We start from the raw sequence: 16,311 nt of genomic DNA, 5'->3' as shown, positions 1-16,311 counted from the left end.
TTGAAGCGGACTCCCAGAGCCAGTCAAGAGCCCCTGGTTCCAAGAGCTACCTGGATGGAGACCTTGGCCGAGCGTCGCGTCCAGCGCGGGAGCAAAGGAACCTCGCGCTTGCCCAATGCAGCGCAACTTTACATTTTCTTTCGGCAGGTCCCAAGGTGTAGAGATTCGCGAGGCCTGGGAGTGAAAACACCTGCAGCAGTCCACAGCCTGGCCAGTACTTGGCAAGGTAGAGTAACGCTCTGCAGGTGTAGCTACCTCGCAGTGCAAAAAGGCGAACCAGGGTTAAAAAAAAAAGAGAAAAGTTTACTTTCGGTGAGCAATTACAGCAGCCCAGTCCGGGTAAGACAAACTCCCGCGGGGAGGCTCCTTCCTGGGGAGCTGTGAAAGAGCCAGGGGCGCTTCTGACAGCGAAGTCTCTCCGGCGTGGGGCTCCCTAGCTGCGCGCACCCAGGGATCCCTCGCGGCCGTCTCGGAAAGAAAAAGAAGTTGGGACAGGAGCTAGGCAGCGACCTGGGCAGCAACTCAGCGTACAAAACCTTGGAAATGGCTGCTAAAGGGGCTGGGTCTCCAGACTCCTAATCCCTCCCCTTTCTCCAGCTGAGCGGTTCACCTGCTACCGACCAGTTTACAATATAAGCGTAGACCCTAAATTGGCCCAGTTTCAAAGGCTAGGCGTCACGAATCCCTACGAAGTTCCTTCCAGAAAGATCTATGTGAGCTTCAGGAGCTCCTGGGGGAAATGTTAGTTGAGGGAGTGGGCAGGAAAGGGGGGGGATTAGAAGGGATTGTGTCCAGGAAACGATGTCTAGACTCCTCTATTCGAAGGACCTCGGGGAGTCTCAAGACTCCCTTGCAAACAGCTGCGGCCACTTCAAAGTCCCGCGTTAGAAGGGGCGGGGACGGCCCTGGAGGCTGGAGATGGGAATGGGGTTAATCTTTAGGTCGGCCACCTCGAACAGGGTGCTGGGAGAGTAACTAGCCTCAAGAAAAGAAACAGGGAGCCGAGACGCCAGGGAGGGCAGGGGACCGGGAGGTGGCCGAACGGACTTGAGAGCTTGCAGGCAGAAACTGCATGCCTGCAGCCCTCCGTTAACTAGTGAGGAGTGATTGATGCCTCCCTTCATTTGCATCCTTGGAACACCTGCCCCTCCTTGCGTCTCTCTACTTCTCGCTCGCCAGTGGCCTGGGGCCTCGGGCGCGGGGCCGGGCGTGCGTCTGTGGCTGCGCGCGCGCACGCGGGTCTGTGCGTGCGTGCTTGCAGCCCGGACGCCGAGCCCGGCCGCCGGGACCCAGCCGCCCGCCGCCTGCCCGGCGTCCCTCCTCCTCGCAGCCACCTACTCGCAGCGTCCTCACCCGGCACTCGCAGCGTCCTCACCCGGCACTCGCAGCCTGCCGCCCGCCCAGCCCAGCGCAGCCCAGCCCAGCTGCCGCTGCCTCCCCTCAAAGTTTCCTTAGAGCCGACACCTTCTCGAAGGGCTACCCGGAGAGATGGGTTTCTGAAGCTGTGCTCTTCTTACAGCACCCTCCGCCGAGTCCCTACCTAATCCGAGCAGAGACTAGATTTTCCAAGTTAAGGGGAGAAAAGGTGGCGGCGGGGGTTTATTATCAAGAGAAAGAGAGAGGAGCGGCCACAACTGTGAATATCCGCTTCTTTCCTGCCAGATGCCGGAGAACTGACTGATGGGCCTGTGGGGTTAAAAAAGAAAATTAAATAGAAAGCCAAGTTGACCGAGGAGGGGCTGGGAGGCTTCCGGATGTCGGGAAGGTTCTCCGGTTCTCCGTCCCCACAGGCGTGAAGATTTGGAGGCACCTCCAGTGCGAGGGCTTTTAAACCGCCACCCCTCTCCTGATCCCTCTGGAAGGAAAAGCCGGCCCAGCTGAGGCGGGGGAGTCAAGGAAAAGCCTCTGGACTTGCGTGCGTCGCGTCCTTGGTTTTGGATTTTAAGAACACGAGAGAGAATTAACCGCGTCGCAAGGTAAGGGGCTGGAAACCCACTGCCTGAATTGCCAGGAAGAAGAATAACTTAAAGTAAATGCCGGTGCTGGGGTGGGGAGGGTCAAGGCAAGCTGGTATGATCTCTGCCGGCGTCGCCACACGATTGCACAACCCGCGCGAATGGCTCGGGGTGGGCAAGTTCAGGGGGTCTCCGGTACCGCCGGTGCGCAGGTGGGAGGCAGCCAGGCGAAGGGAGCGTCCTGACTTTACACTCTGTGGAACCCATTGGAAATAGGTATCGCGCCGGGTCGTCTGTCCAGGCTGATTTACAGCGTGGATGTGTGTGTGTGTGTGTGTGTGTGTGTTTCTGGCGAGTTGTTTTTCCCCCATTGGCACCGCGGACCCACCCCCTCGTTGCCACAGCGCGCTGTGGGCACCGGCGAACGCCGCTAGGACGCGGTGGCAGGTGAGCCTGGCGCAGGTGGGCAGGTGTGTGCGGCGGCGGCGGCATCCGGCCGGCTGACTGGGGGGGGCGCGCGAAGCTCCAGCCGTCGCCTGGCTGGCTCCCCGCAGCCGGCGTCGGAGCCCGGGCCCCGCGGGGCTGCTGCGATTCCCTTCGCCTCCGCTAGAGGCTCCCAACGGGCGCCGAGGTGCGGGTGGGTGTGGGGGCGCCGGGAGGCGGCGGGGCCAGCGCGGGGAGCGAGCGTGCCCGCGGGGTGGCGGAGTGGGCGCGGCAGGGGGAGGCGAGCCGGCCCGGGGCGGAGGACCGGAGCCGGAGTCCCGGCGCGCCTCCTGCCTGCACGCAGAGCTGCGGGGACGCGGGTCTGAGCTCCGGAAAGCTGTGCTCTGAGCCGGAGCCACTTCGGGGAGGGATCCTGGCCCGCGCCCTGAGGGCAGTCCCGGGAGGTCAGTCCTCGTTCTCTACTCTCCTTTCACCCCGGGTTCTCTTTGAATTCTCAGCCAGATACTTAGGATGGGAGGGAGTGGAGGGTGCGGGTATGTGCCGTTTATATCTAAAGGTGCCTTTCAGCCTTCCTCCGTAGCTCCGTGGGAGGTATATTCGAACTATTTCCTAATTTTGCCCGCCTCCCCTAAATATTTGCCTGCTTAAAGGGAAGTTTTCTGCAGAGACTGCCGGGTGGCTGGTCTCTGGGCCGGGCTGCTCCGAGGTGAGCAAGGGGACCCGCCGTGCTCTCTCGAGCCGCAGTGGAATGGAGTGCGCGCCTCGAGGGGTGGGGTGTGGTGGAGAAAGGAGTACCACACCCTCTTCTTTGCCTCCCCTTTCCCTTTCACCTGATGGTGAAGTCTCACCATCTAGCATTTTACCGATTTCCTTCCCCAAGAGATTGGCTGTGAGAACAGAGCAAAGCTGCTGATAGACTTGGAGAGAGAGAGAGAGAAGGTTGAGGAGGAAGTCAGGGCCAGAGCATCAGGAGAGGAAGGAGGGTAAAGTTAAGCTTGTGTGTATGAGGTGAGTTGGGGGTCGGGGGTGCTGGGAAATGGCCTTGAAGTTCAGATTATTTGATGAAGTCTGATTAATTTCACATCTCACACTGTCTTTGACAAAATCCTTGATCAAGCCATTAACAAAAATCATTTCTACTAGCTACTGCCTTGAACACGGTGAGGGCTGAGTATGTTTGATGATTGTGTCTTAGATAAAAAAAAAAATGTGGGTATTGTGTGTGCTTGGCGTGATTACACCATGTCTGTCAGGCAGCTGGCAATATATGTATTTTTCAGTGTGCTGTTTTGTGTTCGTGCATACCACATGCGGTCATTTTACACTCAGCTATGCAATTTCAGAGTCCTCTAAAGGTGGTTCTTAACAAACCCGACCTGTGATGTTAAACCTCTTGAAGAATAATCCTGAAGGAAGACAAAAAATATGATGGAGCATGGAATATTCTAGGAATACTAAATAAAAGCAGAGATCCAGCATTTATGAAATACTGGGCCACTTACTGAAAGAGTGAACAATACTTTTCAAAATTGAGAAGCAGTGGTTAACGTTTAAAAGAAGAATGTTCTTCAGTGTACTATCACCATCATCTAGCAGTGTGCATTACCTCCAATACAGTTAGAGTGTGAGGCAGGACAAATGAAGCACTTCCTGCTGAAAATATTTTGTGAGATACTGTCAGGTATTTTATCTTAAGAATTTAAATGAAATGGGTTGCCTATTGATGATAACTGAAGAAGTTTGGTTGCCATCTGTGTAGGGCATCTATTCTTTTTTTTAAGGTAAATATGTAAGTTAATATTATATAAGTGTAATTTAGTGAAAGTGGAACAGGCCAATTTACTCATGTTTTTCATTCCAGAATAACACATAACATGATCTCAAGGAGGATTTATATAAGGTTTGTCATTCACGTATTACATGGGTAGAGCTCTGTGTAGAAGGCAAGAATAAATATCTTGCTGAAATCTCAAAAAAGGATGGTTTATGTTCTTAAAATATACTGTATTAGAAATTTTATTATGTGACAAAATAATAGTTACTCATCTAAATACAGCTATCTGCATGTTCAGACACAAATTATTCATTTGTTGAATTGATCTAATGAAGGCAAATACATAAAAAGGGCTCAATTTTCTTTCTGAAAGAAACCTCTGAAACCAGAGGAAGACCTGCTAGCATTAAGAATCTGTGTATGTGATATAAAAAGATAATGTATTTCTTGACAATTAATTGAATCAACCTAGTGAGGCTGGTTTGTAACCTCAAGTTCAGTTTTAGAACTCCATCTCTAAAGATTTCTGTCTCTCTCATAAATGTGATTTTAAAAGAGACCACACATTGAAATGTTCCCGGAATGCTATGGACCTGGAAACTGTTTGAGTCCTCTGAAACTTCATGTCAAGAACCAGAGGTGGTAAGATGTTGTCACAAATTAATTGGCTTGATGCTTCAATTAAAAATTGATTATTATCTGGCTCTGGTTGTCATCATGGTTGATTTCATTTGGTCTCTAGATATTCTGCGAAAGGACTCTAGGTGGAAATGTTTTCCTGTAGTACAAGGATAGGAGGTCACTATATGCAAAAAGGTTTGTCAGTTACTGATTCTCCAATTTGGTTGCATTTTTATAAGGCAGGATCCTAGATTAAAAAAAGTCAGTTTTCTGAATTTTCATGACTATTTCCCTACTTGTCATAGCCCTCAACTTCTGGGTACTCCATTTATAATTTTGATGAGGAAATATGTCACCAAGCCCCTTTCCTTTATGGTTTAGGGGCTCTTTTGTTGCTGAGAACTTTAAGAACTATTTAATCACAAAAAATCATATTTCCTGAAAGAAAATCAATGGAGCTTAAAAATATATTTGATAAGGAAATGAAAGGATAGGAGAGACAGGTTAAATACCAGACAAAAGGTTTACTCATCTAACTGCATGTATCTCTGATTTCTTCTTTCAGCAACCATTTTTGTTATGTTTTAAAAAAATCCTTTTGCTGTTATTCCCTCCCTCCCTCCTCCTTCCTTTCTTCCTCCTCTCCCTCCTTCCTGCCTTGCTTTCATTATTTCATCCTTTTTCTCCTTTGGTTAAAATATTTTGTTCAGAAAGAAATCCATACCAATTTACAGTTATCGGTCCATACTTGATTTTTTAAATGGGAGGTAGTCTTAAAATATTGATTTTTCCATTTATTTAAATTTTTTTCACCAAAGAAACCCACTAGAATGTGGGGTGATTCTTTAGGGAGTACAAATCATCAGTTGATCATTATCTCTTATGTCTCGTTGCCTGTTGTGTCTGGTTGCAACTCCACTGGCTTCTGTTTCTGGGAAGCATACCAGCTTGGAGAGTAGTCACTGGAGGTAGATGGACTGCCTTGAAATATGGTGCATTTATGCTCTGAGTGACTTACTTCCATGTACTTAATACTCTCTCCATGTGCATAATAGCCAGCATAATCAAGTCTGAAGTATTCACATGAAGCAAATAGTTGAGCCACACGTGTCAGTGTATACCTGTTCAGAAATTAGTAATCCAAACAATAAAGTCCTACTGTGTAGCACAGGGAACTCTATTCAATACCCTGTGATAAACCATAATGGAAAAGAATATGAAAAAGAATGTATGCATGTATATGTATGTATAACTGAATCACTTTGTTGTACAGCAGAAATGAACACATTGTAAATCAACTATACTCAAAAAAAAAAAAAAAGAAATTAGTTATCCATTTCAGGAAAGCCTTAACTCCATCTAAGTCTTTAGTAAATGTAAAATAGTAAACTATTTTTATTTGTGTCACTCAACAAATACAGTTGCTAAATGGTTCTTAAATGTCCTCAGAGAGAAAATCTAGTGTCCAAAAATCTCCTAAGGGAAACTAATTCAGTGCCACTGGGAGGCAGCATGAATAAGTAGAAGAAGCTCTGGACTTGGCATCAGAAGACTTGAATTCTACTTCTGTCTCTTACGACTAATGGTATTACTTTTGAAAAGCTGTCTTATTTCTCTAAGGCTCAGTGTTGAATTCAGTAAAATGGGGGAAATTTAATATTTACCCACTCTATTTTTGTGTTTAAAATTTGACTACACGTAGGTTTAAGCTTTGGAATAGGAAAAACAGAACTTTCAGGTGCCAAGTAAATGTCAGACATTGTAACACTTGATATGGGGGTAAATGAAATAGTATCTTTAAAGAATACCTGTAAAACTTCCATAATGAAGCATGGTGAGAAGATTTTTTTTCTGGAGGGCAGAAACAAGTGTTATGAAAGTAAAAATTAAATGAATATATACATATGTGAGATGATTTTCTCAAAGTTATCATTAATATGGCACAAAGTGTGTGATGCTTGCTGTGTGACACATAAAAGGATCCGGGCATATGAGCTGTTTGTAAAGAGTTGTGATGGTAAAGAAGAGGAAAAAGGAAAGAAGAGTAAAATATTTTTGAATAGCAAAGTTTAAATGGAGTCCCTGTTTTTTTGTTTGTTTTTAGCATTCTATATTTCTAAATTTTTCTTCTTGTGTATAATTAGTATGACATGAGTAGCGATCGTCTTTAATTTCATTAGGTCAGTTACCCAATTACTTATTTAAAAAAAATTAATTAATTAATTTTTATTTTTGGCTGCGTTGGGTCTTTGTTGCTGTGCACGGGCTTTCTCTAGTTGCCGCGAGTGGGGGCTACTCTTTGTTGTGGTGCGCGGGCTTCTCATTGCAGTAGCTTCTCTTGTTGCGGAGCAGGGGCTCTAGGCGCACGGGCTCTAGGCACACGGGCTCTAGGCACGCGGGCTTCAGTAGTTGTGGCATGTGGGCTCAGTAGTTGTGGCTCACAGGCTTAGTTGCTCTGTGGCATGTGGGATCATCCCAGACCAGGGCTTGAACCCCGTGTCCCCTGCATTGGCAGGCGATTTTTAACCACTGTGTCACCAGGGAAGTCCTCAGTTACCCAATTTCTATGAACACTTTAAAAATATTTAGCTTGTGAAATGTTAATTCAGTGGTTTGATTTGTGAAGCTGGACACAAAACTAAAACAGTATCTTAATTTTTACAATGAAGTTTGCCCAGAAATGCTGGTAGTCCATTTGTCGTATTTTATTTTAGTGATTTAAATGCTAGTTATATTATTTATAAGTTATTTTCATCAGGTGAATTAGTAAGGAAGTAGATTGTAGATATTAAATGACTCATTGATTTGAATAAAAATTTAAAAGCCCCATTGAAATAATTATGTGCCCTTTTGATAAAATATGAGGTCTGCTAAGATTTGAGACCTGAATAAATTTTGTGGCTTTTCTAAATGTATTCACTAGTTAATGTTAAAAAGAGCCCATCTTTCTTGGTCATTAAGGATAAGTCAAATACCATTTCCTTCCTTTGAATTTTAGTGTCATTGTCAATAAAAACTATGAATGTATTTTGCTAATAATATTAGTGTAAATGCACACCTAGGAACCTAGACTTGGAAACAAATTATTTTTTGCAGATATAATAAAACATAATATCAAATTATCTATAAAGAGAGACTTGTTGTCTTTACAAAAGTCATAACCAAATTTTAGTGTAACAGAAAGAAATGCAAAAATCTAAGATTCCCAGCACATTTCAATTTCTAGGTGAAGCACTAGAGAGTTTTTGAAATGGATTCTAAATTGGACTGCATAAGAGGATTTTGTGTCTTCATACAATCTCATTCTATTATAATGTAACTATGGTTAGCTGCAAGATATCTATCTAGTAGCCAGCATGACGGGAAATAATTAGCATAAAAACTGTATTGCTCCTGGTGTACCAGGGGAGCCAACAACAGTGCCTTGTGATAAATGTTGATTTTGAAATGTTGGGCTTCATTTGTCAAAGGGAAAGAGCCTTTTTCTTCTTAACTATTTTTTTACTAGACTTTTCTATAATAATATATATATGATTTTTATCCTAATATATTAAATAAATTATATATTTTAAGTATATACACATATACTTCATACACTATATTTATACTTTATATATACTATATTTTATTTATACACTATACTATATATGTAATCTATACTATCTATCAATCCATCTGTATCTATAAATAAAGACTGCTAAAAGCAGTCCTTAGTCCATGTGAAGATATGTCCTTGACTGTCACCCATTGGTTATGCATATGATTATGGATTGCAGATGGTTTCTCTTTAAGATTTGCCTTCAATTTCATTTGTAGGTAAATGCTAAAACCCTAGCTTTGGTCTCAATTATTTAAATTCATATGAATTAACACTCAAATATTTACTGATATAAAAGTGATTTTTGGTATGATAGTCAGGATATGATAATGTATGAGAATAGGTCCTTGTTCTTAATAATCTTGTGATCTTGTTAAAGAGAGAAGGCAAAAGTGGGTGGTCAACTATTTCAGAACTTCTTATTAAATATCTGTTGTTCACAAGACTATACAAAATAGCAGTGCTAGAGTTGTGTCACCAGGCACTTAAGAATAGTGAGAAGTGAGAGAGACATGGGAAAAATTCATAAGAATAGGGTGAAGTGAGAGCTGCATGGTAAGAATTCATAAAAGGGGAGTAAATTGGTCTGAGTGGAATATAAATGAACGATAAAAATATAACATCACTAATAATCAAAGCAATGCAAATTAATACAACAGTGAGATAGTCTAGCTGATGAGTTGGGGCACAGATGAAGCACTGATAGACTCCATTTTTTGATAATGGAGTGGGAAAATAAAGACTCATGTATGTAATTGGAGACATTGTAAACTGGTTTACCCACCTAGTGAGAAATTTAAATAAATATCATTTAAATACCTATTATATTATAAATGTTCATAATAGTTGGCTCCAAAGTTCCTCTTCTAGGAATTTATCCTCAGAAATGCTGTCATGAGTCTGCAAAGATATATTATGTACATACAAGAAGAAATGTATATAACCTGAACGGTTTCAAATCTCTTAAAGGAATCGTATTTATAGTTAAAATTTTTGGTGCCAGTGGAATAATATACAGCAACAAAAAGGAATGAAATACTGATACATGCTACAAAAGGGATAAAACCTCGAAAACATTATGTTGCATGAAAGAAGCCAGGCACAAAAGACCACATTTATGCTTCCGTTTATATAAAATGTCTAGAAAAGCAAATCTACAGAATTCAAAAGTGGATTGGTGTTTTCCTGGCACTGGAAGTGGGGATGGTAAGTGAGTGCAGTTGGGCACAATGGATCTTTTGGGGTGATGCAACTGTTCCGTAAATGGATTGTGGTGATGGTTGCACAAACCTGTAAATTTACTAAAAATCAATGAATTGTTCACATAAAATGGGTACCTTTAATGCTGTATAAATTATATCTCCATACAACTGTTAAAAAATACATGTAATTCAAAAAAAAAAAAAAAAAAAATACATGTAATTCAAAACAAAACACCTCAGCCCCAGATGACCTCACTAGTAAAATCTTAACATTTAAGGAAGGAGTAATACTAATTCTACACAATCTTTTCCCGGAAATTGTAGAAGAGGGAACACTTCCCAACTTATTCTAAGAGACCAGGATTACACCGATACCAATATCATGAAAAGACACTATAAAAAAAGAAAACTACAGACCAGTATCCTTCATGAATATAAATATAAACAAAATTAACAAAACTTTAGCAAATATAAATCAGTTTATCAGAAGATAATATATATGACCGAGTTGGGTTCATCCCAGAAATGCAATGTTGGTTTAACATTAGAAAAATCAATTAATATAGTACACCGTATTAACAGAGTAAAAAAAAGAAACACAGAATTATATGATCATCTCAGTATATGCCACAAAAAGTTTTTGAGAAAATACAACACAAACTCTTCATAAAATCTCCTAGCAAATATTCTAGGAATATAAGGGATCTTCAACTTGATAGAGAGCATCTGCAATAAGCCTATGGCTGATACAGTACTTAATGGTGAAAGAGCAAATGCTTTTCCACTAATCTTGGAAGCAAGGCAAGAATGTCTGCTCTCATTTCTACTCAACATTATGATGGAAATTCTAGGCACAAAGTAAGACAAGAAAAAGACTCCAAAAGGTGGACAGATTGTAAAGGAAGAAGCAAAACTGTTTAAATGCATATTTATTGAAGAATTGAAAAAACATCCAAATATCCCATAGGAATATAGTTACATAAACTTTGAAATGCTCGTACAATGAATTCTACATTGCTTGTTTAATAAGAAGGTAGATGGAATGTTGCAGTTCTTTAAATATCATCATGGTAAGATCTTCCAGATACATTGTTAAGGAGAAGATGTGGTTGTAGAACAATACTTAGTCTGTGGTAGACTGACTGGTTCATTCAACAGGTACTTTTTATATACCTCCTTTGTTTTCAGCACTGGGGTAGGCCATGGGTAATATACTGTCTGTAGGAAGAGGACAAATTAATCTTGCCTTTGAGAGACTTGCAAGCTAATATGGGAAATAACTTATAAGCAAGAGAAAGAAACTAAATATATGATGAGAATTTGTGTTACATGTATTTAGAAACTAAGTAGAATGACATGGAGGGTTGGCAGAGGGACAGAAAAATTTCTCCAAGATGTGTCTGGTACCTAGTGAGCACTCAGTAGAGAACTTTTAAAATAATAGGCTAATCCATACCATTCTTCTTTCCTCCTTCACCTTATTTCCCTTCATATCCCAAAACTCATCTATCCATTGTCTGAGGAATACATACTTTGCTATCACAGTAATTACCCCTGTATCGTTACATTCTTTTCTCTCTTGGAATAATTTCCTTATCATCAACAGCATTTGTTGAGCACCTACTATGAACAAATGCATTATCCTAAGTGCTGAGGATTCATTGTTGCTTAAGGCATATCCTTATTCATTTCTTTAATCTAATTGAAGCCCTTTTCTTCCTATGAAAATTTAAATACTTTTTCATTTTTTCTCTGATTATAGAAGTAAAACATTCACATCATAAAAACATTGAACGTTACGGAAGTACATAATTTACAAAGTGAAAGAGCTTCTTGGGGCTCCATTTCGCCCAAGGTTTTGACAAAGTAGGAAGCTACCTTGCATAAGAAATGCGACAAGAGTAAGACTGGATTCTGTGTGGGTAAGAGGCAAGAGGATTAAGTGGTCAAGGACCAGAATAAGCTTGAGAACATGGATGTCAAATGGGAATTTTTCAGGCACAATGTTGTACAGTTAACCCTTGAACAGCACTTGGTTTGAACTGCATTGGTCCACTTATACGTGGATATTCTTCAATAGTAAACACTGTAGTTCTGTACCATCCAAGGTTGGTTGAACCTGCATCCACAGATGCAGAACCGAGGATACCAAGGATCCCTGGATATGGAGGAACTGCTGATAAGGAGGGCTGACTGTAAGCGATACAGGATTTTTAACTGCACAGAGGATGGGTGCTCCCAACCCCCTAGTTGTTGAAGGGTCAACTGTACTTTGTACAGTGGTGCTCCTTCTGATTAACTTAAAGTCTGCAGCAAAGTCACACAAGTCTTAGTAACTTGAATGTGATTGGATTCCTGGTAGAGGCTGATGACAGAGCTTATTGTTGTGTCAAAGTTGGGGCAGCAATGCAAATAAGCCACGATGTGTGGACAAGAGGGTACTAGCAGATATAAGCATCACAGATACTCCTCCATTGGACTTTTCTATGAGTGGCTTTAACAATCTAGTCCATTCATTCATGTCTTGGATATATGCCTTCCAATACATCCCTTCCATGTAGTTGTTTAACATATCCTTAAGCACTGGAGCTCATAGCAGATTATCTTGTGTCTCTGTATATGGCTTTAATTGATATTTTTCATTGCTTTTCATAAAACTCATTCTACTTAACTAAATTAGATTGATGGCACTCCATCGCCCTTTTTTCTTAAAGAACTTTTTAATTGAGATTACTGGAGAGCATTCCAGAACATATGCATATATTAGTGATCTTATTTCGGGAGATGCCAAAATTAGGAAGGAAGCATTTGTGGTTGGTTCTGTATTCAGGAGTCTCACAGGGTATTATATAAACTTTCAATAAAATGTAGTACATCTTTGGCAGAGAAACTATATGAAATCACCATAAAAATGAAGTGTATTTTATCAGTCATTATACTTGAAAATATGTATGAACAAGACTGATGAAATTAATGTGAAATATGAAATGAAATAAATTCTGCCTGTATTTGTAGGTGCTTATGTAGCCTAGAAAAATACTTAGGTCTGGGTGACTGTTGAGAAGAGGTAGATTGGACTGTCCTATTGGATATGGAGCTTCTGCTCCTGTTTGTCCATCTATAGGAGCACCTACCGTGGATTTTGTGGAGGGATTAGAGGAACAAAGATAAAAGCATTACTATATGGCCCAGTAAAGAAAATTCAATGATAGTGTTAATGTAAAGTTCAAGGGAGGATGTGTAGTTTGATTCCATAGAAATTAATGATGCAAAATTACAGCTTTAGAATATGGATGATAATCAGATGTTTTGTCACTAGTAATGGTAGAAAACCCTGGAGAAGTTATTTGCATTTTGGGAGGTGCTCATCATCCATCTTTCCATTTAGCTCTCCTTGTGGGAGAAGAAGGAGTATCTAGATAGCAGTTGTACTAATTGCTTTATAAGAATAAAGTGCTAATGAATTTAATTAATGATTCATACTAAGTTTTGAGATGTTGGAAACAATATTTAAAAGTAAAATAATCTAGTATTTACTGCTAAAACCATTCCATTTTTTATATATCTACATGCCTTTGCACATTGGGATCCCGCCAACCAAAATAGCCTTTTCTAGATTATCTGGACAAACTCCTATTCATCCTTTAAAACTAGTCTCATATCTTATTCTAGATAAACCATTCCAGAAGCCCTGGACAAAATGTAACCTCTAAACTTTTACAAATTTATGTTATTATATGTATTTTTAAAATATATTATTACTTTGTTCACTGCCCAGTGTATCTTTTCAAATCTTGTGGTCCTTGAGGGTAAAAGTCATATTTGTCACTGTTTTTTAAAAATAATCTAGAATATAGTCAGTTCTTATTAAATATTTTTGGAATGAATTAAAATGTGATTTTTATAATACTTAGAAAGTTTTAATATATCCAAAACCATCATAAAGGAGATAGCATGCAATAATTAAAAGTTTAAAAGATTTGGTTTCAAATTCTGACTCTGCCATTGACTGCTAATTAATGCATCTCAAGCAATCTGTTAATCTCATGAAATGTTAGTTTCCTAAGGTAAAACAGGTGTAATGACACTTTTCTGCCTTGGACATCTTACGTGTAGTTTATGATAATAGAATAGATAAGGGGTGAAAATAAACTTGTATACTCAGTACCTATACAATTGATAGGTAATTCCTGTATTAAATATATATTTAAAAACCACTGATAAAATAATCTCAAATGCAGTAATGTGTATCACATTTATATACAAGATGGAGGTTTTGTACAGAAAAGCAAAAACAAACTAATCAATTTGAAATTCATTTCTTTCTATTGGATCTTTATTGTCCTTTTATTATATTATTTCCTCAAATTTTCATATCAAATGAATTTTATTTTATAGATTATGAAACAAGGGTAACAATACAGATCAGATAATTGCAGTTTAAAACCTGGTTATAGATGGAGCAGTTGATAACTTGCATGTAGTCATTTAGACTTGGATTGAAGATTGTTGAACAACTCATTTGACTCCAAATAAGCACCAATTTTTATCCTCTCCTTAAATTACAGCCAGTTTGCGTAGAATAATCAGTATTTTACTTTTTTATTCTGAATATTTGACCTCTTCAAATGCTTGTATCCTATTTTCTCCTATTTTGTTATGTTATACCTTCTAGATCACTGATAGAGAATTCAAAGAGCAACTAGTTACTGATTTAATGTTAGTCTGCTTCTGGGAGATCCACTATTAACATGTTCTGATAGTATAAGGGGTTATCACTCTATGCCTAAATCTAGTTTGTTGGAAATAAATTATGTTTTTCATCTCTGCCCAGCATTCCTATTTGGCCAATGTTACAGAGTCTACTCAGATTTTCTGCCATTCATTTTGCTGTGATGGAGCATTTTCCTAGGTGTTTTCGACTTAAGTCAGATTCTCGCAGTATTTTTATCTTTAATCTTGGTTTCACGTACCTGGGAAAAACTCCAGGGTAGTTTAGCCTGATTTCTAACTTTTTTTCCATTTCTGTAATAGCTTTTTATCTTAATGCTTCTGAGATTCTCTTGGTTATATATAATATTTTCCCTCTGATTTTCAAAAAGCATTTTGACAGTTTTGTTTTTATTTGGATTCACTTTGCAATTTTTTTCACCTACTTTCTTTCTGATTTTACCATTTACTGAAGCTGCATCCACCCAGCACATTTTTTTTCTTTTTCATGTATGTGTTTCTTATTTAAGCAGGTGTTTGTCTCCTTTGTCTTTACTATTCTCCATTCAGACCTGCTTAGTGGGGCTAATCCTTTTCTTGCTCATAAATAAAATCTCAGATAGGTTTCACTTCTTATTTACTTACTATGAGAAAATAAAATGTTCTGTGCCTACATCTAATTGCCTGAATAGTCTCATTTCTATTATATTCTGTTCATTTAATAAGGAAGTCCTAAATTCATAGAGTAATAAAGTTTTCCCTTACTTTAGCCTGGGCAGCCTGATGCTGGCCTCTTGTCATGGGGAATAAATGGGGGCTGGACAGAGCTTTCTCCTGTGTTACTTCAAATTAACTCCCATGCTTTTTGCCCTATTCAAGTAGGCTGCCTCTGGCTCCTCAAGGGTTGAATCTCAGAAAAGTAGAAGAGTTAAAGGTGAGGTCTGATTTGATTGACATGAATGTAACCTTGGATAAACTTCCTCTGGACTTGGTGGATGCTTTGTTGTAGCTTATGATGGTATGGTAGACACTAATGTTACTCGTCAAAGATTTCTGTGCCTCCTAAGCACATGGAAGGATTGAACTTTCTCACTTTCTGTGATTGGGTGAGGCCATATGACCAGTTCTGAACAAGAAGTGATGAGAAGTGACAAGTGCCACTGATAGACTGAGCTGAGCGTCTCCAGAGATCTTTCTTTTCCTTCTGACCCTGCAGTCACCAACTTTAGAGGTGGTGGCTATTCCATCAGCCTGAATCATTGGAACTTCAATGAGAAGAGTCAGCCTCTGCCCACCACTGACACACAGCCATGTTGCATGAGCAAGATACTAATCTTTGTGGTTTTAAGCTACTGAAATTATGGGGTTGTTTGTTACCACGGCATAACTTAACCTATCTAAACAGAAAAATATGTGGCTTTCTCAGAGGTGCCTACTGGGACTATTTGGCTACATTTGCTATGACACAGGAAATGCATTTCTTCTTGATAGATGCATAATATTTCTCTGCTAGTTCCTGGAAATCTGGAAATCCATTCCCTCCAGTGAGCCTACGTCATCCCTCTTTGCATTCTTCTTGGACAGGATTTAAAATGTCTCTAAGCAAGCTCTGGTGTTCTGGAAACATTAATACAATCTTGTCTCTCCCTGGGAAAGTGTAGCCAGCATCTGTCTCTGCCCTGCCATTTCAGGACCATAGCTTTTCACTTTTTAATTCAATCAATGAATGGCTTAAAAATACTAAACACAAACTATGCTCTGGAACATACCCTACAACAATGGTTTCAGAACATCATGTTCTAAGATTTATATCAGACATTAACTATTATGTCCCTCAAGCGTCAGTGTATACATTTCAAGATTTTGAAATTGTTTCCTTAAAACTTTGTCAAGGTTTGAGGTGAGGAGATGGTGGTGGGATTTATAGCACATCAACAACTGAAAAAAAAATTCCTTTACCTAGTTTCCAACCTTTTTGACCACATAAACTTCAAGAGATGTTAGCTC

General features: G+C 40.1%; 1 protein-coding gene across 3 annotated transcripts in view; it reads left to right on the top strand.

Annotated features, from left to right (window-relative positions):
• Positions 1-1,329: 1,329 nt before the first annotated feature.
• The window catches only part of LINGO2 (leucine rich repeat and Ig domain containing 2), a 1,218,611-nt gene continuing 1,203,629 nt past the window's right edge, over positions 1,330-16,311 (top strand). Inside the window, exon 1 of one of the 3 annotated variants that reach the window (XM_082467575.1) lies at positions 1,330-1,976. The gene's annotated coding sequence lies outside the window, so the exon portion shown is untranslated. Of the gene's footprint in view, positions 1,977-2,679; positions 4,300-16,311 lie in introns of those variants that run through there. The other 2 variants (XM_082467576.1, XM_082467578.1) reach the window with 2 other exon arrangements.

The sequence above is a fragment of the Balaenoptera physalus genome, assembly GCF_965194825.1.
Source record: "Balaenoptera physalus genome assembly, chromosome: 7".
NCBI lineage: Eukaryota > Metazoa > Chordata > Mammalia > Artiodactyla > Balaenopteridae > Balaenoptera > Balaenoptera physalus.
Note: the sequence above shows the minus strand (reverse complement) of the source record. Positions and strands in the feature narration are given on the sequence as shown.